We start from the raw sequence: 24018 nt of genomic DNA on the forward strand, positions 1-24018 counted from the left end.
ATATCAAAAGTGCCGACATTGTTTCAACTAAATCCTCCTTATCAGAGGAGTTTCTTTTTTCGTTTTCTTTCTTTTATTTATCTATAGAGAATACTCCAGGGGGGGCGTAATAGGGGCATGACGAGCATGGGTACAAAATATCAACAAGGGCACGAAGAAATTAGGAAAGTAACATGGCATAGGCAGGTAGAAAACGGAAACAATGAAAATAGAGACGATGCAAGTCACCAAAACGAAAAAGAAGTTACAAAAATAGAAAACAACCGAAGAAACAAGAATATCCGCTGTATTACGCAATATTACCGTTGTAGGGGGCGTCTATATGCGGAAACGCAGTCCTTAGTAATTCGCTGTCTATTAAGGCTTTCATTTAGCTCGAATTCACCGAGCTCGCTACGTCCATTCACCGCTGTGCATTGAAGTGTCTAATGAAAAACTGAGTAATTTCCCAACCTCGGCAATCAGCGCTGTCGTCAACGGTCGGAACATTGGAGCCGCCGTCGCCACTCGGTGACCACGTAGAGCAAATGGGCTCGCAATGAGTCTTGCAATAAGCCCGCGGGTGACAATCGGCGCCAACAAGGAGTACTGAGTGCGTACGACGAGCGGGAGATGCGGGAAGTCCTCGCGAAATTAGGCTGTTCCTTTATTGACGCTTCACCAGCCGTGAGATGGGTTACGAGGTGTCCATGCTCCGCGCGCGAGCCGGAGAATGCGGCCCATCAAATATCTATGGGAAGAGAGCGTCCTACTTAGAAGACGCTTATTCTATTTGGGCTTTTTAACGTCAGCGCTAAAGCAGAGAGGCAAGCGGCCGCAAAGCTGTAATATCCGGAGAGCGCCGCTGCTTTGGCTTTGTGTGCGGAATTTTAGAACTAAGGCCATATTCACGAAACGGCTCATTCGCAAAGAGCATTTGGTGACAGTTAAACCAGGGTTAGTAAAAAAATGTAAGGATTCTTTTCGCCTGATTCTAAGACATGCTCATTGTCTACGGTTACCTGATCGACTGACTTTCGCGATAACGTAGGTGGGGCGATCTGCTCTGGCCCATCCCCAATCACGAACACATATAAGAAACATGATCAAGTGGGGAAGCTGATAAGACGTCATGACAAAATGTGTGCCTGCAGAACACGGGAAAAAAGGACGACAAGACGAAGCGCTTACTTTCAACTACTTTTAATGTGACGCAGTCTTCACGGAGTCCAGCCATTCTTTTTTTTTTTTTTTTTGGGGGACCCGCCGTGGTCACGTAGTGGCTTTGGCGATGCGCGGCGAAACCCGAGGGTGGGAGGTCAAATCCCGGTCCCGGCGGCCGCATTTCGTTGGTGGAGAAATGCAAAAACGCCTGTTGTAATGTGCGTTGGATGCACATTAATGACCCTCAGGCGGTAAAAAAAAATTAATGCGGGGGCGCCTCCACTACGGCGTGCCTCTTAATCATACCGTGGTTTTGGCACGTACAACCCCAGAATTTAGTGCAGTTTTTTTTATCTCTTTGGCGGGTGAGCTATCTAACCAGTTCCGCGCGCCGATCCCGGTGACATTGATATCTAAGATTACGTGCCATAGCGACCACGAGGTATGTGCACTGGGTATGTGCTCGTGGACGTGTGCCACGTCCAGGGGCACATACATCTTGGGCAATCATATATACATCACATACATACATCAGGGCAATCAGCACATACATACATCAGGGCAATCATATATCTTGCCATTACAAATATTCTGCGTTACTTATCTTTAATATAAAAAGACTACAGCTTATTATCTGTACATAACCATTAACTATACAAATGTTACATAATTCGTACAGCCCTTCTCTGCAAATCATGAATAGTTCGCGATACGTAGACGTCAACTGCAGCTTATCCTGCCAAATTTTTTTGATTGTAACAAAGACAGCACATAAATAATCATAATAGATAGCCTGAGAACAAAAAAAAAAGTCACAGGGAAATTTACGAATGACTAAACAAACCTATCAGGCAATTCGGCTCGTGTTTTGTCAAACAACGGAACTCATCACTCAATGAAAGTGGTGCCTGGCTAACACAGACTGTACTTTTTCTGATGCGGCATTCCACGCCAAGAGAAAAAAGTCGTAGTGTGTGTTAGCGATGCATCAATTTTACTTAGAAAGGAAGAGTTTTTTTTTCTTTTTCTTTTGACAAACACGTATCTAATTACATGAATGGTTCGTTAAGCATCTTTGTGTGAAATTTTCGTTTGAATGTCTTCTGTTGTTCTTAATATATTATGATCGTTTTTATGTTGTTGCCCTTAAAAATAAAAATAATAAGAAAAAAGCATTTGAAAGCAAGCGTCTGGTTTCATTGCCCTTTCGCTGTACCACTCACGATTTTTATGCAGCAGTAATAAAATCATTACATTATTATTCTTTGCAGACCCAAGGCCAGTTTCGGCACTGATGGATCGTGCATTAACTGTTTGCATGGGCCACTGCCTTGGGTTATTTTCTCGTCGTCTGGCGCAACTGCTCTGCGCGTGTTGTTTACTGAATCGGCGGATTTCGAAGTTTCGTGGATTCGGGCGCTGGTCACAAAAGTTCTCACGGGGAAAGATGAAGTGCACCCCCCCTCCCCCGACCCCCCATGATCTGAGACTGAATCCACAAAACGTTTTCACCGTAATAACAATCGAGCATTGGCCGGTTACCTTTACTTCACTATTCAGATTGGACGTTGCCTGCTTTGTGAATTCGGGCCTTGGACTAGTGTTGCCACAGGTCATAAAAAATAGTCGTAAGTTTCTGCTTGAAAAATCAGTAGAAATTAGTAGATTTTTGTAAGCGTCCGAAAGAGGTATCTTAAACGAAGTTTTTGCCAGCAGAGTTCGAAGACTTATTCTTAGTATTACGATCTTCCAGCTGCGAAGCAGTAACACAGTACAATGCCCTCCAAACTTCATGAGGCGGTGGGTGGTTAGACAAGCCACAGAGCACACAGACATTCTCGAACACTACAACTGTTAAAAGAGACGGCCTTGTTCCAATCTTCAAACCAGTTTTGGAAGGGTCTCGGATCCCATCTGGAGCTGAAGTCAGAAGGGTTCAGCGTGTTTCAGACTATGCGTAAAGATAAACGGAGCAAAAAAGGAAAAGCACAAATTGCTCATTGCTCGAGCGCAGTAAATGCTGATGGCTCTTTAGCAATCATCGATTGAGAAAAGTATCATAGATTTCGTAAAAAAAGATTGCAAAAAAGGTGGAAAATCTTGAAGAAACAATAGATTTTGCTATGTCGTTTTTATGGAAGACGCCAGAAATCATTAGATTCCCCAGCTTTATCACTGAATGAGTGCACGTAAAAAAAAAAAAAAAAGAATCAGTAGACCTACTAATAAATCGCTCGCGGTGGTGACATTGCCTCACTTTCACAAAGCAGTGCGCAAATACACTAGAGCGGTTCGTACAAGAAATTGTGGCGGCCAGGCCTGATAGATAAACGTAAGGTAATCGAAGCCGGCCGATCTGTGGAAGACTCCTCAAGAGCGCAAAGCTTTGTGAATCGTTTTACCCTGTCCATAGGTTCTGCAAACGCACAGAATAACTCGTCCTATCGGCTGATACTGTGCGTAATTTCATTAGCAATAGCTATTGATGCAGTCCCGGCATCCTGCTTCAATCGGTACCTACCACTGTAAACATTTCACGCGCAAGCGCACTGACACGCTCCGGTCGACGATCGTTAAGCGCCCCTCGAGCAAAAGTTTACACTCGTTGTAAGAAGGATTCGGAGATGCGGAGGCGTCGGCGACACACGTTAGGCACGGCACATTGGTCGGGGAAAGGTGCGTGCCTTTTGTCTCTTTCCTGGTGCGGCGAAGCTCTCTCTCTCCCTCTCTCTGTGCAGGCCACCCCTTTTGTGCGTCACCTTCGTGTACCTCGAGCAAAGTTGCTCAACGGAAACAAAGCCCTAGGTTGGAGTTGTCGGGGCGCGCTCTTAGGGTCCCGAACTGTCGTCCAATTATCCCAGGCGCTAATGACGCACCCCTATGCGCTGTCGCTGGGGGGCAAAAGAAAAGGCTCCTGCGCCAAGCTGCCTTCTGCTCGGCGCTCCTCCATCGTGGCTGTTAATGCCCTGTCGTTGCAAATGACAGCGGTCGCGGGCACCGATAAATACTATAGGGTCTTATCGCTCGCGTTGAAGCGCCGCGTGGTTGGCTGAAACTCTTTGGCCGCAAAGAGCCTCGCACACGTTTATAGTCGGCATCGTTGAAATGCAGCGTTTTTATACGAGAACCTGTGCCTGTAAATAAAAAGAAAGCTCTTATACGCTAAACCTCTTCGTAATAGTAGGTACAAGCAAACCACGATGTTGGACATATTATTAGCGAAGGTGGCCAGCCAATGGCAAACATCACTTACGACTGAAAATCTTTGTGAATTCGGCTTCTGTCTCGTTCGTTAATATGTGCGTCCATTCTTTTGTTAGCATTTTACTGTGCGCTAACAAGTAATAACAAAATAAAATTAGGCAGAATACATTCCTGATGTCTCTCCATGTAAGCGAAAATTTCTTAGTTTTGGAGAACGGTGCATTCAAACACAACACATCTTATGTACAACGTGCAAGTCTCTTTATTTACACATTACGACGTGTCCATGCCTTCAGGTCGTTTATTTTTTTTATTTTTTCCTTGTTCCTGGGTGCGGAACGGGTGGAAGATGTGTGACCCAAATGAGGCACTAAATAAGCCGATACAAACACCATATGATGACACCAACAGAGGTTAGAAGACGACACGGACACCAACGTGTGGCAGCGATGCAAGGAAAGCTTCGCTCTGAAAATAACGAAGGCAGTGCTTGTGACGCCTGCAGTTTTGGATACATTCTGTTGCCGACCACATGTTTTCCCGAGAACAATGAGTGGACTGTCGAAATGAAATAAAGTCGGAGTGACAGTGGCACAATCGCCGCGGCTATGGTCAATCGCAGAAGGCAATTACGTAAAAATCAGATATGTGAGCATGAACCCGGATGCTCATGGGTGAATTCAAGGAGCCCTCATTTCACGTTATCATTTTGAGGAATGGTTTGAGGCAGAAGCGTCTATTATTAGGCATGACATGCTTATAGGCGGCATTAGTGGGGTTTCAGCCAAGGTCTCACAGATTCTCCTAAATAGTGCCAGTTAAATCGAATAGCCTTGCATAAGTGTTGCCGGTGTCACAGCTATAGTATCTGGCAGAGTCCCGACAAATACGCTCATTACCGTTCATCTGGGCCCGTTTTCGCACCAGTTCTTTTACGTAATCGCACTTAGTCATTGGGCGGTAGTAAGGCGGCTGTCACGATCGCGACGGGCATCGCAGAAAGCACTTACGTAAGAGAGGCTTTGGGAATTCTCCACCCAGTGGTTCAGCCGGCAACTGAACATAAGGACGTAAGATTCAAATTGCAACGCTGCACCGTCGTGGCTACGAGTGCATGCGTCATCACTATTATTTGCTTGAACGCGCGTATTGCTTACTGCAAATCACTGGGTGACGCACTGCGGAAGAAAGCAAAAGTACTATACCGACATCAAAGAAGACGTCTCACAAAACAAATGATACCATACTGCAGGAGTTGTAGCGGCAAAGGTGACGGCGACCAGTAGAGAAGGAAGAGCACCGAACGTACCAAGCAGCCGAGAAAAAAAAAGCAAGCGGAGACTCAGTTGTTTTTGGGCAAGGACAACAAGGTCCAAAATGAGGGCAGCAGCAGCTCACGTGCGAAGCTGCCCATCCAGTCTTGTGAGACGCGTGCAGCTGCGGCAGCTACCGTTTTAGGTAAAGGCCCCACTCGCGCGCCCCATCTCGCCATGATCGGGAAAGCATGGTTCACAAGAGCACTGTCAATAAGACACGTATGTTTACAGTGTTTAAATATATTACGGGTGTATAATAGGCGGCCATTTGTAATTGGACATTTGTATCACAGATATTTTAGCGATTTTACGCTTATTAACTTAAAAAATGTGTACTGCAGGACAATTAGGCTTCAATATTCACAATTGCAGTGCCATTATTATTATTATTATTATTATTATTATTATTATTATTATTATTATTATTATTATTATTATTATTATTATTATTATTATTATTCAGGCTACCGAGGGGAATTCGATTGTCCTACACGTTTCCGCAAGTTGTACACAGCAATCTGTCTTGCTCAAATCGAATACGCGTCGGTCGTCTGGAATCGCATTTCTAGACCCAACAGTGACGGGTTATCGATCGAGCCCAAAGAAAATTTGTAAGCATATATGATCACCGCTTTGTTAGCACGGACACCGGACCTCGTTCTAGCACTGTTTGGATTATCGGCATTGCCCTTATACTCAGCTGCAGACGTGATTGCCTGATCTTCTGTCTCCATTCAGACTCGTTCACGCTATCCTCACCGGCCCTGACCTCAGTTGTGTCATGTTTCGTATTCTGCGCAAGATCACCAGAGAAGATAGATCTTTCGATATTCTTCCCTGTCATCGCCAATGATCAACCGTACAGAATACTGAGGCTTTATAGCACACATTTTCATGATCTCAATATTTTTCATAACACGCTGTCATTGTTCTTTTCCGAGCTTTGCGTTGTTGTGATAGTTTCACGCATAATTTAACTGCCTTTCTCCTCCATTTTCTTTTGTATTTACCTTGCGATTTCTTGTATGCATACTATTCCTTTCATAAATTTTATTTTTCTTCATTGTTTTTTAACTTATATTCGCCTGGAGACTTTTGTGTTTTTATTTTTTAATGTTTGCGCAGGCCAGTACTCATACGTTAAAGTTGTTCGTGAGCATGGTAATTGATTGATTGATTGATTGATTGATTGATTGATTGATTGATTGATTGATTGATTGATTGATTGATTGATTGATTGATTGATTGATTGATTGAAATATTCAAGTAGATGAACCCAGAAGCACTTAGCTGGCGAGCATTTAAGGAGCCCTCAAGGTAATTCGATTGCCCCAAGCTCAAACAGTGCGACTATTCGGATGCGCGCCAGTGCTTGCCTGAGTGCCGTTAGGGAGACCGGTAGTTGGTGAAAAGGATATCGATAAAATGCTTAGAGCACTTCAATCAATTTCGAAACTTGTCCTTTGCGTAAACAGTGCCTTCACACACACACACACACACACACACACACACGTATATATATATATATATATATATATGTGTGTGTGTGTGTGTGCGTGTGCGTGTGTGTGTGTGTGTGTGTGTGCGTGTGTGTGTGTGTGTGTGTGTGTGTGTGTGTGTGTGTGTGTGTGTGTGTGTGTGTGTGTGTGTGTGTGTGTGTGTGTGTGTGTGTGTGTGTGTGTGTGTGTGTGTGTGTGTGTGACAAGCTTTCCTACCTACGATAAGCCCACACAATGACCTCCTTGTCATTGCGATATCAATTTCTTTTCTTTCTATATTTTAATGTCATGTAATTCCGTGCCCAAATGCCACTACTCAATCGAGCTTGTTGGTGACACCTTATTAAAAGAAACCGCGTAGGTACATCTGTTAAACGTCTCAAGTGTTCTAGGACATACTTTAAAGTTTGAATAACAGCCCAATGACGCAAAGGGGACAGAAGAGAGAACAGAGCGCTAACTTCCAACAATTTACGCTGTTATTCAAACTTTAAAGCATGTTTCCCCAACAAGCCCAATCCTATACCCTTCTAGGACATAGACGCCGCATCTCAACGATACCGCAGATGGCGATCATTTGCGTTCGCTCACAAAGCTCATGTTCACAGTGCGCTTCTCCGCTGTCTGCCGGCAATCCAGAAGATGCGCCATACAAGCAAGATGGAAATGGAGGCGGTGTACAACCATCGCTTGCGGGTCTTCCTTATTATCCAGAAAGCACTTGTCATGCTTTCAAAGTGTTACTGCAAGAGCTGGCAGATACGAGTGGGGAGAAGAAGACATTGCTAGGCGAAACGTCTGATACAACGAAAGATAAACTGACCATATCCCCGATGGCTCTATGTTTGATTAGTTACGGTTTATGAGTGCCGCGGAAAGACGTGCGCGTCTGTCAGCTTCGTCTTGACACGTGTAAGAATACCAGGCATGTGCATTTTCGACTTTCTCATCTTTCGCAAGGTAGCATCCGTTACTCGTGACGTCACACGTGTCTTCTTCTTTTTCCTGTGTCCCGAGATGATGCCTTTGAAGGACGGTGTGCACTGAGCTTGGAGTGTTTGTGAGCGCCCTAGTGGGGCGCTCACAAACACTCTTCAGCACCAGTACAGCCGCTAAGGATCACAGAAGCTATTTGTCTAAATAGCTTCTTTTACGCTTGTTATTGGTGCAAAAAAGAAAATTCAAGGTGAGGCTACCTGACGAGACTACAGCGACCGGAGATTCGGTGGCCTAGAGAGGGGACGGCTCCTCACTGCTGTATAGCGCTTGCGATTTCTTGTATTGATTAGCTCCCGACGGCCACGCAGCGACGCAATAAGCGGCCTCCATGCTTTGCTCTGCGCCGGGGTGCCCACTTCCGAGATAACATTGTTTGCCGTCGACAGCCCATCTTGGCAGCAGCGTTCGTGGGCGGCCCAACGCAGATGGAACGGGCCCTTTCCCTCTGCTCTCTTATTTTTTGCTTCTTCTCTCGCTCGGTCTAAGGTCCAGTGGCCGAGCAACTCATCTGGCGAGTTGTTGATTTTCTTTATTCTTATCTCAGGGGTGCTTTTATCTTTTCTTTCACTGATTTGCTACAGCTTGTAATGTCCTACTTGCTCTCGCTACTTCCAAAAGGATGATTGTGGTCATGTTTGTTGCCTCAGGCAGCGGCGGGCTTTTTCTGTTGTCCAAGGACAGGAGCTCTACTTCCTGTCCTTACTGGTGCAGATCGAGCTGAAAATGTAGCGAACCGTGCGCGAAACTAGCTGGGTGAAAAAAAGAAATAAAGAATATATAATATAACGGTTCCAAAAGAAAAGAGACAGCGCGCGTGGCTTTTCAAAGTTCGAGGTGAAAATTTTTGTCTTCTTTTTTTTCGGTGACCGTAGAAGAATATGTTGTAAACCGTGTCTCTGATAGCTGGATTCATAAAGCTTTTGGGCCATAAAAATTATTTGCAATTCGTTGTCTGTTTGTTTACATCATCCTTTGTCGTGGAACGATTGCGTATAAACAAGGAGCCAGCACTCTTGCAGCCCCCCCATGTAAATCCACGCTGAGAGCCGGTATCTTAAACATTAGCCCAGCGACGGCCGGTAGGACACTCCGATATTAATGTGCTGAAGATGGGTCGGTAGCGGAGTCGTGAAAAAAGTGTAGAGAGCGCAAGACTAAAGATTAAGTATTGTATCTTCACTGTGTGCGTTCGTGCGTGCGCCTCTCCATCATATAACAAGTGGTTGGTGCTTGGTCTTAGTTACTTTTTGTTTAAACTCTGGTGCCGTGACAAAGCCAATTTAAACCCTGATCAAGCAAATCTAACAAACCTTCAAATAACTTCAGAAAAGGGCCGCCCGTATCATTTTATGAAATTATGCACGTATATGCAAGCGTGTGATCAATGAAACGTGCCATTAATCTACGTCCCCCGTGCAAGGTAACGAAATGGGCGTCTGTCTGGTTAATCTCCCTGTCTTTCTCTCTCTCTCTCTCTGGATTGGCAGACCTTGCCTTACGCCGTAAATTTATGCGCTTAAGCCTCTTTCATAAGATTTACTTCACTAATCCTGTCCTCAAGGATGAGTTGCTCCTTCGTCCATCCTACATTTCACCTCGCATTAATCACCAAATGACGGTCCTGGCGCCACCGTGCAATTCCAACTCTTGCACTCATTCATGCCAAGGACCGCTGACGACTGGAACCACAATCTTCCCTCTATCGCTGGCATCTGTGAAGCCACTAGTTTCAAGCAGGTAGCCAACGGCTACACATGTGCTCTCTGCTCCTCTGTGCAAAGCCCCCGGGCCTTGAGAGCATGCAGATAAATAAATGAAAAAACCGAGGACACCTAAGCACTTTTTATGAGTTGTGAATGCGAAAGCGTTAAAGTCTGATTGAACGCCGCTGAGCGGTCCTTCGAGTAATGAACTCCTCGCGAGCAAGCGAGCGCGTTGAGACGCTTGGCGCGTTTTGATTTGGCCTTACCGAGGCGCAGTTAGAACACAGGCGAGAGTTTTCGCGAATAACGAATGCGCGGATAACACAGGCTTGCGAAAGCCAGGGTGACGTGGCGTCGCGGGGATGCCCTCTCCCCTCAAGCAACGCCTGGCGCACTAGCGAGGCAGCAGGTGTACCCTTTCGCCCGCTCTGCTCCGTCGAGGCCCGAGCCAGCAAGCGCGAGCCAGCGTCACGAGGCGCGCTCGTGACGTGGCGTCGCAGCCAATGAGAAGTTAGGTGCCGTTTCGTTGCTACAGACGCCGCCGGCTTTTTTGCTCAGTGGGCCGATTTAGCATAAATAAATAAACAAACAAATAAATAAATAAATAAATAAATAAATAAATAAATAAATAAATAAATAAATAAATAAATGTGTATGATGGCATAAAATTGTCTTTTAGACAGATGAAAGAGAAATAACCATACCTAAGGATGTTTGAATTCATCTTTAATTCAAATTGATTGAGCCTTATAGCAGACATATTTCTTGCGTCTTTAAACGACCGATAAGTATTTCGCGTGCTAGCTACACTTTTATTCTCATTGACAGGTCTGGGCAATATATGAGCACAGATGTTATGTGGGGCTTCCTTCATGGTCTACAAGTATCCACACATTACGCAAAATGTTGAAGCAATACTTTATTTTTGTAATTTATGTTCCTTTTATTTCGTTCTTTACAGACTTTTGTGCCGGTGTATCTTAGTGCTCACTTGTACCCCTCTACTTCGCACACAGTTATTTACGGCCGTGTGCGCTCCAGAAGTGGAGCATCACGGCAAAAGTCGGCTGTTTTAAATTAGAAGTTGTGCCCAGGAGACTGTGCTAATCTCGAAATCAAGCTTCCGTCCAAAAGTGTCAGGTAATAATATCTAGTCGTAGTGCTTCAGCTACTCTAGCCTTTTGCTACAGTAGTAGTATTTACACGACGCGAAAGCCAATTGTGATACAAGACATCTTAGTGAAGGCGGCTGTTCCATGCCCAGTAGTTCTTCCGAATGAAAAGCTTTGTGTATTCAGCCCCAGTCTCGAAGCCGGCCCGTCAGTGTTGGCATATTGACATGCGGAGGCACAAAAATAGACTCAGTATTACACGTGAACCATCTCTCGGCTATAGATCATTGACATTTTCGGTGCGCTAGCAGAAACTATTGATTTACTCCAGTCTGGTTTAGATCGTCGTGATATTCAATGAAAATGAGACGCCACTCGAAACGGTAATCACCTCGTGTATGTTTTCGCGCTCTCGTGCTCCCGTGCTCGAGCACGTTTACGTCCCATCATGCGTGGTATGCGCAGTCGTGCTTGAGCAGAGCATGTTGTTCGCCTTAGGTGGCAGATTTTCACCTTGCAAAGCATCCACGCTTTTGGTAACATGATCGATCGACCTTCGCACTCAGAGGTGCAGTGTCACACATGCGGGCTGGCATTTTAATTGCAAAGCATGATGTGGCGCACGCATGAACACGACAAGCACCTCATCTGTAATGTTGCCGTCCTCAGAGTGCGAATGACAACTCTCATGACGCCATAGCTCGATGCGCCAAGAAGACCACGTGGAGTATCGGCGGCGCTGCCTGTGTGTTGTGCGAATTTTTGACTATATAGAGAAGCAACCGCAAGTATCACCGCGAAACAGTAGCCAATGCCACTAAAGACTGCTTTCTTCGCTCGCTGTTAGCTGCATGTGTTCAAACTGCTGTTGTGAGCACAGAAAGCTTCAGGGCGTGTCCTCTATATATCCTGCGCGTTATTGTGTCACTATATTTTTCACAGCTTCAAAGTGTATACTTTCATCGGAGGAAGCTCCTCGGGAGAGAGGGGTTCGCGGCAAACCTTTCTTGCAAAGCTTGTGAGCGCCGATTAGAAGCTGCGAAATCGATAGCGAGTTTTCTAAAGCCCGACCCGGGAGACTCGTTGGTGCCTGCCGTGTGGATGAGCCGGCTAATTTTGTCTCACCCGGTCGGTAGTGAAAGAGCCTCGCTGGCAGCGGAAGCCTCGCCGCCCTGCGTCCGACAGGCGCGCCGTCGTTAGCGCGCAAGCCGCCGAGTGTGGTCCGACTTCGCTCGCGCCACCGACGAGCCGCGGGCAGCACCTGGGCGCGACGACAGCAGCAAGTGGTCTGCTCTGTGCGGCGGCGGTAATGCACCCTCCGGTCTGCACGCGGGAAGATGTACCCCGAGCTGCCGCAACCCCGAGGCCTAAATTTAGCGGCCGGCAATCGATAGCCGGTACACGGCAGAGTGAGGTTTGTCTCGTCTTTGCACAGCTGCTGGGGGGAGTGGAGGGGGTGGGGGGTGCAGAGGGGTTACCTGCCACCACGTTGAAGGCGACCATCGTGCCGCCGGCCAGCGTTTCGCCGCGGGGGTCTTCGAGCGGGTTTGGTGAGCCACCGAGATTACGACGCATCCGTCGCTACAGGTGCCTCGATCCCGCCAGGAAGGATTCAGCGTCAGGAAGGAGGTGTGAACGCTAATGGGAGGAAAGGGAAAATACGGAAGGGTGGAATATCCTCGGGAACGAGGATATGTGGCAGTTCGAAAAGCGTGTACACGCATTTATACGTTGTGTCTGTGCGCTTCACAACCTCGCTGCTTCTGTGCAGAAGAACTCGTTATACTGACGATAAGGTACAGCAAAACGTAGCGTTTGGCAGCACACTGACAATTTTGACTATAAAACCGAAACGTTGCTGCTCAACAAGGATCGAACTTATGCGACTGCGGCAATGTGTGTTTCATTAAGGGAAGCGCTAACCACAGAGCTATACTGTCCAAATGCCGGAATTCATACTGTATTCTGGGTTTGGAGCGTGCGCACGCAGGTGCGGAGAATGGGAGTGTTTTATCCAGCGTTCTTGTAGTAGGTTTGGTGCGTATTGCCGAGGTTACAGCACGCAACGTTCTTGCGCAGCGTAGATCGCGCGCGATGTGTATAAGCCTTTGGTGGCGTGGCTTTTGACGCACAATTCATTCTAGTGTCCTCTCGCAAAAAGAAGGAAAGCAAAAAAAAAAAAAAAATGCAGAATGCCCAAATGCCGGACCACGCCTGACAAGTTACAAATGAGCCAATGATATCGCGGCCGTCGAGCATATAGACACCGCGACGTTTAGTTAGTAGACTCGCCATCAGAATAGAGGCAGTGACTATCGCGCAGCGTACCGCCGCTCTCATTTTAAGCGTTCAATTACTTATGAAAACTCTCAAACGCGGCCAAAGATATTTTAAGCACTTTTACAAATATTTAGGCCTATCACTTGCAAACGTACAGTTGCTACTGACATGCATCGACCTCATTCATGCCCATTTGTCAAGAGTGCTACTTTGCCTTTGCATTTTTTTTTTCAATAGAAATTGTACTCACCCTCCAGGCGAATTTTTCCCGGCACCGTGGTGCTCTGTATAAAGTACAAGTGCGATGAGATCGCGCTTGGCGCTCCTTATGCTGCGGGTGCCAGGGTATAAGCATGCGAGGCTTAGCCGAGACACTTGGGGGCTTGATACGTGCCGTCTTCCTGCGCGCCCAATGGCGAAAGTCACGTGGTCAAGCGCGTACTAGGGGAGGAGAGTGCTAGTGTCCTTCTCTAGCCCGTCCGTGGCTGCGCATGGCCGTCCGCGCGCATAGCCTTGGAGGTCACGTAATCTCCAGTTCAGATGATGCGGTGAAGCGAGCGCCAGCACGACGCGTTCGCTCCCCGCTGCCGGCCCTCTTCATCACGCCAGCGTTTTGACAGCTAATGATCGCGGTCACCGAGTGTTGTCTCTTCATGTGTGCCTGTGTGCGCGTGACGCCATGCTTGTGAATTTAATTCGTAAGCTAATGTTTATTACAAGTTATACGGCCGATAAAACTACGTACCTTACTTCGTGCAGTTATCTAATACATTGCTATCGCTACCAATGCTTCGCCTTTCGGGCGAAACTACGACTATATCTTCTGTTATACACGTAGCCTTTTCTTCTGGCTTGGTTAGATTCTCACTAGCATTAGTAAGACTGCATACGGATTCCTTCCGCACCCAGGGAACTTCTCCTAAGAACTAAAGAAAATCAAAATGGAAATTGAAATGGTTGCTGTATGGTTAAGCTACAACGCGATCTCCGTCAGTGAACAAAGCTCCTTTATTGAAGTGCCGCTGCAAAGGTCAAAGCGAATATAGCCCGCGTAAGCACTGTTCGTTGTTGAGAACACTGTTTGTTCCTGTAAGAAATTCCTCCGTTGTGAAGGGCTGTTCACTGATAAATGATGCTGTCTACGGATGAGCCTAAAAATCTTGATACTTCTTCTAAACTTTTGTTCTGCCTGGAAGCCTCTGATACTTTTTCGTTTCTTGTTCCTTACGAGGAATAAAGACAGCGCCTAATAGCCCAAGCTTTCTTCAGAACTTTTCATACGGATATTCTAGAAAGGTCATGAATATATCCGGCTTTTCATGACGAAGGCCGGACCCCGGCCGAAACGTAGGAAATAAAGCATCGCTTTTTTCGTACGTGCGTCCTCAACCTACAAGCACCTATATATATATATATAAACGAAATACAGCTCGCTAGCTATATGAAATATTTTCGCAGTAAAAATGTTCGCTATAGCTCTCCTTAGTCTGTCGGTATCGAGCAGAAAGACGTATACATTCCAAGGTCGATAAGGATTGTCAGGCCTGAATGAATGCTCGAATGCGCTCCTCTCGACTTTATACTCAAGCAGCGTCTGCTCATTATTCTGGGAACTCGTCTCTTCCAGAGTGTACGATAAAGCACAAAGCTATAGGAACGACAGTGCCTTCGCGGAGGTTGCGTGATCGCATATTACCACTCCGCATCTTCAAGAAGAATGAGGGAAGATTTCTTTTTTCCTTAACATTCTGCTCTAATGCTTGTTTTGAACATTTGATTCGTGTAAAAAAGGAGCAGGAGTGACATAGAATAGCGATTATTCTAGCACTGACGGAAGCAGATAAGATGTGTTTGTTAAGAAAAGAGGAGTATCAAAGTAAAATTGAAATATGTGCATATATCGACGCAAGAGGCTTGTTGCTAATGGCTTCGTCTACGAAATTGAGAAGAAATTGGTGCGTTCGGTATGTTATATTTTCGTGTTGTTATTTTTTCTGCATCGAAACAGAGCAACGCGTACCGTTTATTAAGCCGTCAATGAAGCACAGGTTTTCTTCCGAATTGTACGCTGGGAAAGTATCCACGCTACTCCTTTTCATCGTCCGGTCTCAGCCAATCCTGCTTTGTCATGTCTGCAATTAATGCAACATATACCTTCAATGTTAATTATGGGACAAGTTACTACACCAAGAGCGAAAATAGTCGGATACTTTTGTTACGCGGGATGGAAGAGAGAACGTGGAGAAGGCAATATCAATATATAAACGAAGTCTGTGGAGTCAGTAACAATTTCAAAGTAAGTGTTGTCAGCGCTCGGCTACCCCGCATATAACCCAAAATGGCGAGTAGCTCATGAATTTTGATGTAATCAAGTATCTGTTCGCAGAAAAAAATAATACTAACATCCGAGCGCATTCTCATGGGCCACGATGATAACATTATTGAAACCGACCAAAAAAACAAAGAAAACTCGCAGGCCCTTATGCTACACTTGAGCGACTGTAATGCGGTAATGCGATAGCACTGTGGCCGCCTGTCATTCATTCGATGGCTACCTAATAACGTGATGCATGGCGCTGGCCACGTCTTCGCTCCACCCCGTAGTAACTGCGCTCTGTGGCCTCTGACACTCTTTACCACGCGACCTGCTCCTGTCCTCGGCCGGTAAAATGTTAGGATGCCTTTCGCTAGATTGTACTCCTGTCTTATCACGCACCGTTCACGACCGGCCGCCCGCGCTGACAGACTACTGACAAAACGCAATAAAAACAAGATAGAACAAAGGAATTGTAATGGAATTCGTTAAATTATCCAGGCCCTCCTCTTCACTCTTGCCCAAGAGCTTCGTCGCCAGCACTGAACAGACTCCACCACCGCCGAACTCGCTCTTAACACGTGACTTGTTCTGCCCCTTCTCGCGTGACTCCTGCGTCTCTCCTCCTTCTTTCTTGGTTCCGTGCCAGGTCTCTAGACAGTGGGGAGTTCTTGGCCGTTACCAACCGCGAAGACCATTCAGCTTCCTGTACAATGTTGACGTAGTTAATGGGGAGAAGTACGCAACGACGAAAAATATTCACCGACGATTACGATACTTCCTAATGCGAAATTTGAGCGCAGCTCTATACGTGTTTTCATTTCGCGATATATTGAGGCAAAGAACTTGAGAGAGACATGTAGCAGAGTCAGTGATCGTCGACAATCTGATCTGCGGGTCAAGCGCGTCGGCTTTTATACAGGACTTTTCGAAGGTTCGAGTGTAATCGCTGGCCGCGTGGCTTCCAGAAAGTGCTACACCATTCGCGTCGAGCACACAATCAGCTTATAAAACAATCGTAAACCATGAGAATCGAAACATGTGCAAACGAGAGCAAACCAAGCTAACCAAACAAGCACGAGCGAGAGCTGACGCGAGCAGACGATAGTACGAAACGAGCGGTCCAGCTGAGGCCAGATACGAGTACGCATCAAGCGGTCGGACGGGTCCGCATGACACCAGTTTCCCGCGCACACGTCACTGAAGGGGCCATTCTCATTGGTCTTCGCCGTTTGCGGCTCGCGTCTTTTACCTTCCGCTCTGCGTTCGCTCTTTCATCTTTCGCTGTGCTCGTTCGCTCGGTTACGCGGCCGACGCCGCCGACGGCGACGCTCGCTGCAGCAACGGGCGCCTAAGAGCTGCGCTCTAAAAATCGTGCAGTCTGTCCGAACGATGTACTGCGGGCAAATACATCGCACAGATCCTGGAGACCTGCCGCTACGAAGGTTCGTCTTTCGTGGTTTCATTTCGTGTAGGTTACTCGGCTCGTAAAGGGTACACTTTGGCGGAGCTGAACGCTTAGGCATAACAATAGTGACCTAAATTTCGAGGAGGCATAGAAGTGGTGCAATGTGAACTGTACTATGTAGATTGTTAGATGTATTCATGGTGACGGGCGTGCTGCCCTTTTTGACGCTGCACGTTCATATAGTCTGTGTTAACGAAAGGACACAACCCTTGAACATGTATTGCAACGACCGTCGGGTGATCATTCGTTTTTGGTGCGTAAAGTGCCCCGCTCACCAGCCCTGATGAGCCTTCAGAAGCTGAAACTAGCAATATATGAGTCGAGAATAGGCACACAGCTTTCTCATGGTGGGCATTAACTACTGTTCGCTTTAAAAGTTGACGAGGAAGCTGAAGACAAAATTATATAGCTGTTTGCGCTAGCATAGTGGTCAGAATAGCAGCGGCCATCGCATCGCGTAGGCACCATTATTAGGTCTAACATGACGGTGGTCGAGGCCACTTGCTGCTACAAACACACCCGCTGCACAATGACAAGACGACACTATGCGCGTGGCCCAATTGGACCGTGGCTGCGCGCGCTTGGGTGCCCCGCTGTCCATAGGCCTCAAGGGAAGGAGGGACATAGATAAGTAGAAGGCAGGGAGGTTAACCAGAATAACGTCCGGTTCGCTACCCTACACCGGGGGAATGGGAAAGGGGGGAAACAAAGATAACAGGAAGAGAGAGAGGAGGGAAGGAAAGAAGGAAATTGCGGCGAGTTCGCTGACGTGTGTGGTCTTACAGAAATTGCAATAATAGTCACAGATGGTCGCACAAGCCCGTCGTCCCTAAGAAGCACAAAAGCGCCTTCACCGCTTTATGGGCTGACGGGCGATGGGGGCGGTGTTCCAGCAGCAGCTGCACAGAAAGCAGCCGATTGTCCAGTTTTTGGAAAGCTTTGGCAAGTTCTTGTCTCTCTGGGATGTATCGTGGACAGTGGCACAGCAGGTGGTCGATGTTTTCTTCGGTGCCACAGACCTCGCATGCTGCACTGTCAGTCATTCCAATGAATGTAGAGTATGCCTTTGTGAATGCAACTCTTAACCAAAGGTGACAGAGAAGCGTAGCTTCACGTCGAGGAATTCCGATTGTAGGTCGGAGTTGCAGGGAGGGGTTTTGTCGATGCAGTCGTGTAAGTCGTAAGTTTGGCGAGTTCCACTCGGTCAGTGTGAGACTGCGTGTCAGGTGTCGAAGCTGCCTTGCGGCGTCTGTCCTCGAGAGCGGAATTGGAACGCTGTGCTCTTCTTGATGTGCTGTGCGAGCAGCGTTATCGGCGGAATCATTGCCACTGATTCCACAATGGCCAGGTACCCATTGAAAAACGACCTCGTGACCCTTTTGTTGGACGTGATGGTAAAGTTTCGCGACTTCGTATGTCAATTGGTCATGGCATCCGTGTCGGAGAACTGACTGCGTGCACTGTAATGCCGGTTTTGAATCACAGAACACAGCCCATTTTGTAGGTCTTTCAGAATCAATGAATTCCAGTGCTCGACGCAGGGCCGTTAGTTCTACCGCCGTTGAGGTCGTGACATGCGATGTCTTGGACCGCAGGCCTCAAGAGATCTAAGATGATGTTCGATGCCACGTGTAGATCACGTGGGTGTATTCATCGTATCGTCAGGGTTTTGTCGACGTGGTCGCCGTTCATTCAGAACTGCTCTACAGGGTATTCGACAAACTTCAGTGCCTGAAGTGAGTGTGGTGTCTCTCCCACACGTACTCAGTGCTTGCTCTCTCCCTTTCTTCCTCTTTATATTCCCCTTTCCCCCACCCCCAGTGTAGGGTAGCAAACCGGATGCTGTTCTGGTTGACCTCCCTGCCTTTCCTACCCATGTTTTCTCTCTCTCTCTCTCTCTCAGTGCCTGTCTCTTACGTCAGCGCCGTCGGCGCGACGAGCGCATCGTTTTTGTGCTGATCGCTCTCATGAGGGACGGGTGACCGAATGCCGGCCTATCGGGAAGCGTCCGTTTCGAATGACTAATTCGTGAGGTTGAGAGAGAGAGAGAGAGAAAGCAAGAATAGGAAAGGCAGGGATGTCAACCAGACGAGCGTCCGGTTTGCTACCCTATAATAGAAGTAAAGGGAAAGGGGGAACAGAAAGAGTAGAATAGGAAGCAATCGCAGTGAGCACTGAGTGCAAGTGGGAGTATGTCCAGGAGCACCATAAGCGGTCTCTCAAACCGGTGTACTTCAAGTACTGCACTAATGCATTAGATAGCGCACTAGATAGTGTACTAGATAACGTCCTGAAGCAACATTGGGCCTGAGAGAGACGCCGTGATTGAGGGCTCCGCGTTGATTTTGACCACCGGGGGTTCTTAACGTGCGCGTAAATTTAAATACAGGAACGCTTTTGCATTTATCCGCCATCAAAATGCGGCCGCCAGGGCTGGGAGTCGAACCGCGACTTCGCGTTCACCAGCAGAACGCCGCATTCACTAAGCCACCGCGGTGGTTTTTGTTCTTCTTTATTTACATGAATGCGAGCGTCTTCTCATGGTGAAAATAAAATAGATTTATCTGACTGACTGACTGACTGACTGACTGACTGACTGACTGACTGACTGACTGACTGACTGACTGACTGACTGACTGACTGACTGACTGATTGATTGATTGATTGATTGATTGATTGATTGATTGATTGATTGATTGATATTCAGTAATACATATATACGCAACATTAGTATTCATCACCCGAATAGGCGCGACGTGCAGTTTATTTTAGTTTGTTTCTTTTGTTAATCATTAGGCTATATTTCGTTTTGAGATATACCCGACATAAGAAAACTGTACACGGATGTGCGGAAACAGCTAGAGAAGTCGCCTGATAAGAAGGCTCTTCCTTCGGGTAGGACACGAAGTACAATAAAGCAACAATGGAAGGGCGCAGAGACCCTCGATCTGTAGAACTTCATATATTGCCCGTCTTTTATTAGTATAACGCGATACACTCTGCGGCTTGCAGCAGGCAGCACGGGGTCAAGTAGCACGAGCGTAAGTGATGCGGCCTGTGCGAAGGCACACGCACCATCGGCGTGACCAAACGACGCGCTAGTGCAACGAGCTCCAGTCGGGGCCGTTGTCAGCAGCTAGTACGCGAGTGCCTGCAGGATTCCAGAAAGCGCGCTAGCGGTTTCCACTCAGAGGTGCAACCGGTGTCGCTGACGTCTTCGTCGATCGGTCGGCCTGAGCGTTGAACTCGGCTTCGCAAAAGACATCGTCGTTTTCTTCCACTCCACTGGGAGCCATGGCGGACCGTCCCTGTTTGTCGCGTCCATTTTCTCAGTTGCGTTCGCCCGGAGCGAGCGTTGTTATAATATTTTCTGGAAACTTTTGCCCCGAGAGTGGTGTACAGCTCCAAGTGGAAAACACGGCACCACAGCCGCTCGCCGGATGACGCTCAGCGCTCGCTGGCTGCAGCTCGCTCGCGGGGTGCCGCTATTTTAGGCCGCGCGCGGCGGTCTCCGAGCGCGGCGAGCAGCCATCGCGAAAGGGATGGGAGTGGAAAAAGTGCGCTGTCGAGTTTCGTCTTCCTGTTGCTCCAGATTGGCCATGAGTTCAGTAGACAAGTCATCGTTCATCACGCGTGGCAGCGAATGATGCGCGAGGTTGGCCGCCTCGCTCTCTGTGTCGCCGCCGCTGTGAATCGCCACGCTTTTCTGGGAAGAGAGCCCAGTAGCCGCCGCTTTCTTTCTTTTTCTTTCTTTTTTTTCTGAGGAGGGAGAGATAAGGTGCAAGCCGGTGGGAGATGGGTGGCGGCGGGAGCGGGCCAGCATAGACACTTATTTTCGCAAAACTGGTGGAGCTGATGAACTCGCAACTTGCGAGCATCTCGATATACGCGAAATTTCGTCGGCTTTATACTAGCTGTGGGCCCCTTCCCGATAAAGCACTGCGAGCTACTTGTCGCAGCAACAAACCTGACATTAGCCCTTTAAGGAGCACGCCTTGGAGTTTTGCACTTTAACTATAGAAGAGGCAGATCTTATATGCTGAGGTGACAGAGACCACCTATCAACATCCCATGTCCCAAGTATTTGCGTAAGCACGACAGATAAGTGGAAATACATAAGAAAATTAAGGATGGGAAACAGGGAAGAGATGGGGAAAAGATAGGGAAAAGAAGTCAGTAGTGAAGTATAATATAACTCATAAGTAGGGAAGAAGTAACTGTTTAGTGGAAGCAACAGTAGAAAGGTGCCTGAAGCACGGCGTCTAGTAGGCCTTTTAATGCGACTGGCATTCTTGGCTTTGTCAGACCGGTTTTCTTTCCCGCTATCTAACCTATCTACCGTTTTCGTAGGCCAATCTCAAAGTTTCTGCAGTCTAAAATTGTGGGCCGTTCCTGAGGTAGTACTTTCTAAAAATGCGAGCCCATCCTGAAGGTTGTGCACTCGAAAATTCGGACCTTTAAAATTTCGCCGGTGCTGGGCGGAATCCAAACCGCGTCACATGGTTTCATCAACCCCAGCAGCTCGACGCTTTAGCGTACTGCCTCACGAATGCCCATAGGGAGGGATGGATTTTAATCGTCAGTGTCCGCATCCACTGGAGCTTCATGCATCCCGGAGGCCACGCCCAGACTTCGCTAGAAGCAGGAGAGAGGATCTCTGCTACAGTACACGGCTCATACGCATGGCGCACTACCGGTGCAAATTCGAAGGCCACGCGATCTCGGAGGCCACGGGCAGGACTTCACGCTGACTTCGCGGTGGCTCGTACACGGCTCATGCATGACGGGCTTAGGCTATTGGCATACTTGGATAGCCATCGTAGATGAATTGCGCCCGACTTTTCTAACATTTTTTTTTTTTTTTTTTTGAAACTGAGATCTACTGATCTTGAAGTCAAGACCTTTTGGCTATTTCTTGGTCCTCAAAAACTGAGCGCTCTGTCAATGCACAGAAAGGTGCTGTCTTGTTTCTGGCTTATCTGTGTTTATCCGTGATTTCATTTCGAAGGAGTGAAGAAATGTAATTTATCTGTCACCGCACAACTTGGTAAGGCCTTGGAGTAACGCCTCGCTGGTAAAAGCAAATTACGATCAAATTTAGAATGATGAGCATGATTGACCCAGAAATCTAAAATAATGAGGAAAATATTGAGGAAAAGTGTTTCAGGGATGCTTAAATTTTTTTAACCTTCCTTATTGTAATTTATTTCGGGGCGTGGGCTACGCCCCTATTGGCTGGAAAGCTCTGGAATGAAGAAACGGAAAAGTAGCAGCACGCCATTTTTTCTATCGCGGTGAGGAGGCGTTTTGTAAACGGAATAGACAGTCGTTGCAGAGAAAGTAATTCATCCAGCGCTTCTTGCGAACGCGTCGCTAAGGTCACCGCCAGCAGAATGCAGTGCTGGTCGTAGTCCTTGCGTTTTGTTCCCTTCATTATCTCTTTGTCTTGGCCAGGCGTGTAATTGTGAGGTGTCCAAAGATATCCGACTATAAATTGTGAAAACGCGCGCTAGATGTATAACTAAATGTTTGAACTTTCTCTGTTTGAGGTTCTGTGCACTATGGCTCCAGCCGTTGTGGGTGTGCCGGATAATGGTAACGGTGTTAGCGCATGCAACTGTGGTGTGCGTAGTCAATGTTTCTATACATGCTAACCTGTTCACTACAACTTAATCTACGACTGTGTATGGCTTGCGTGTTATGTCCTCTTTACTGCAGCGATTCGTCAATACTTGTGCACACAGAATGTTATTAACGCGCATTGCTTCCCTTTCTTTGTTTCTTTCTTTCTTTCTTTCTTTCTTTTCTTTTTTGTAACTGTTACTGGGACGAGGTGAACGGGGGTAGGAGTAAACGGCGATATCGTACCTCTATGTATATGTGAATACAAATACCCGAAACACTGCGCCCTTTTTTAGATTTGACGCAAACGTAAAGAGAATTCTACTACTGAATACCCGAGATTAGCATCCCAGCAAGTTGCGTCAAATACGTGGCCACTGTTGCGGCAGCGCGATTTCATCAGCACAGGCTCGTGGTTACTGAGCATTACTTCTTTGTCACAACCGTAGTTCGTGATACGTGACAAGCACCAGTTTTAATTTTCTGTATCCCATAACAGATCGAAATCGGTTGTGGAAGGTATTATGAATTTAGTAATCGTTTCTTAATGACTGTTGTTTAGTAGCTGTTGTTTAGTAACCAGTGTTTAGTGACCATTTCTGCGTAACCTGATGTTTCCCACCTTTCTTACTCAATCTTTCTTTACGATATTGTGCGCCAAGAATGGAATTCCATTTTAGTGGGCGCCCTGTAAGTCTCTCTAAAAGCACTGATTCTCATGTGTCGATGTGTTCTGCGTCAAGTTCGTATGAATGACAACTCGAAATCCAATGAGCCGAACAAAATCGTTCGTTCGCAACGTCCTATTACGTATAAAAGCGAAAGGAAGACGTTTAACAGGCATTCGCTCCGTTTGACATGTTGTACATTGTTGACCAGAGACGCCGTGAAGTGAAGTAGTATTTATTCGGACAGCAACATGAACAAAGCAGACAGCAACGACTCAGTGGCTTCGCCTTATAAAGGGAGCATGGGTGCAGCCGAGGCATGCGATTGGCTAACGATACAATAGCACATGTGAACTATGACCGCGTGCATCAGATACGCGGCGCACAGTGACAAGAGAATACGCTTGATAAACGTTGCCCAGATACAACATACATAATAAACAAACTTAGAACTAACGCCGCGTCGTGTAGTACCAGGTTATGATGTTGCCCCCTTTGGTCGCCGCCTCTCACAACGGTAGGTTCAGCAGCAAACGCCGAGAATAAATCGACCGCATCTTAAGCTTAACGAGTGCATGGTCCACCCTGGCTCAGAGAACATTCGCGTTCAAAGCATGACCCCCTTAGGGGATGGCGCTTTGAACATAACCTCACGCAAATGTTTGTGCACGAAAATTGTTGAACACTGCG

At 47.1% G+C, this 24018-nt stretch overlaps 1 protein-coding gene across 1 annotated transcript in view; it reads left to right on the forward strand.

The window, feature by feature from the left end:
• The window catches only part of LOC126543094 (uncharacterized), a 78033-nt gene that overhangs the window by 20560 nt on the left and 33455 nt on the right, over window positions 1-24018 (forward strand). The gene's annotated exons all lie outside the window — the stretch shown is intronic.

This window comes from Dermacentor andersoni, chromosome 1 (assembly GCF_023375885.2).
Source record: "Dermacentor andersoni chromosome 1, qqDerAnde1_hic_scaffold, whole genome shotgun sequence".
In the NCBI taxonomy this organism is placed as follows: domain Eukaryota; kingdom Metazoa; phylum Arthropoda; class Arachnida; order Ixodida; family Ixodidae; genus Dermacentor; species Dermacentor andersoni.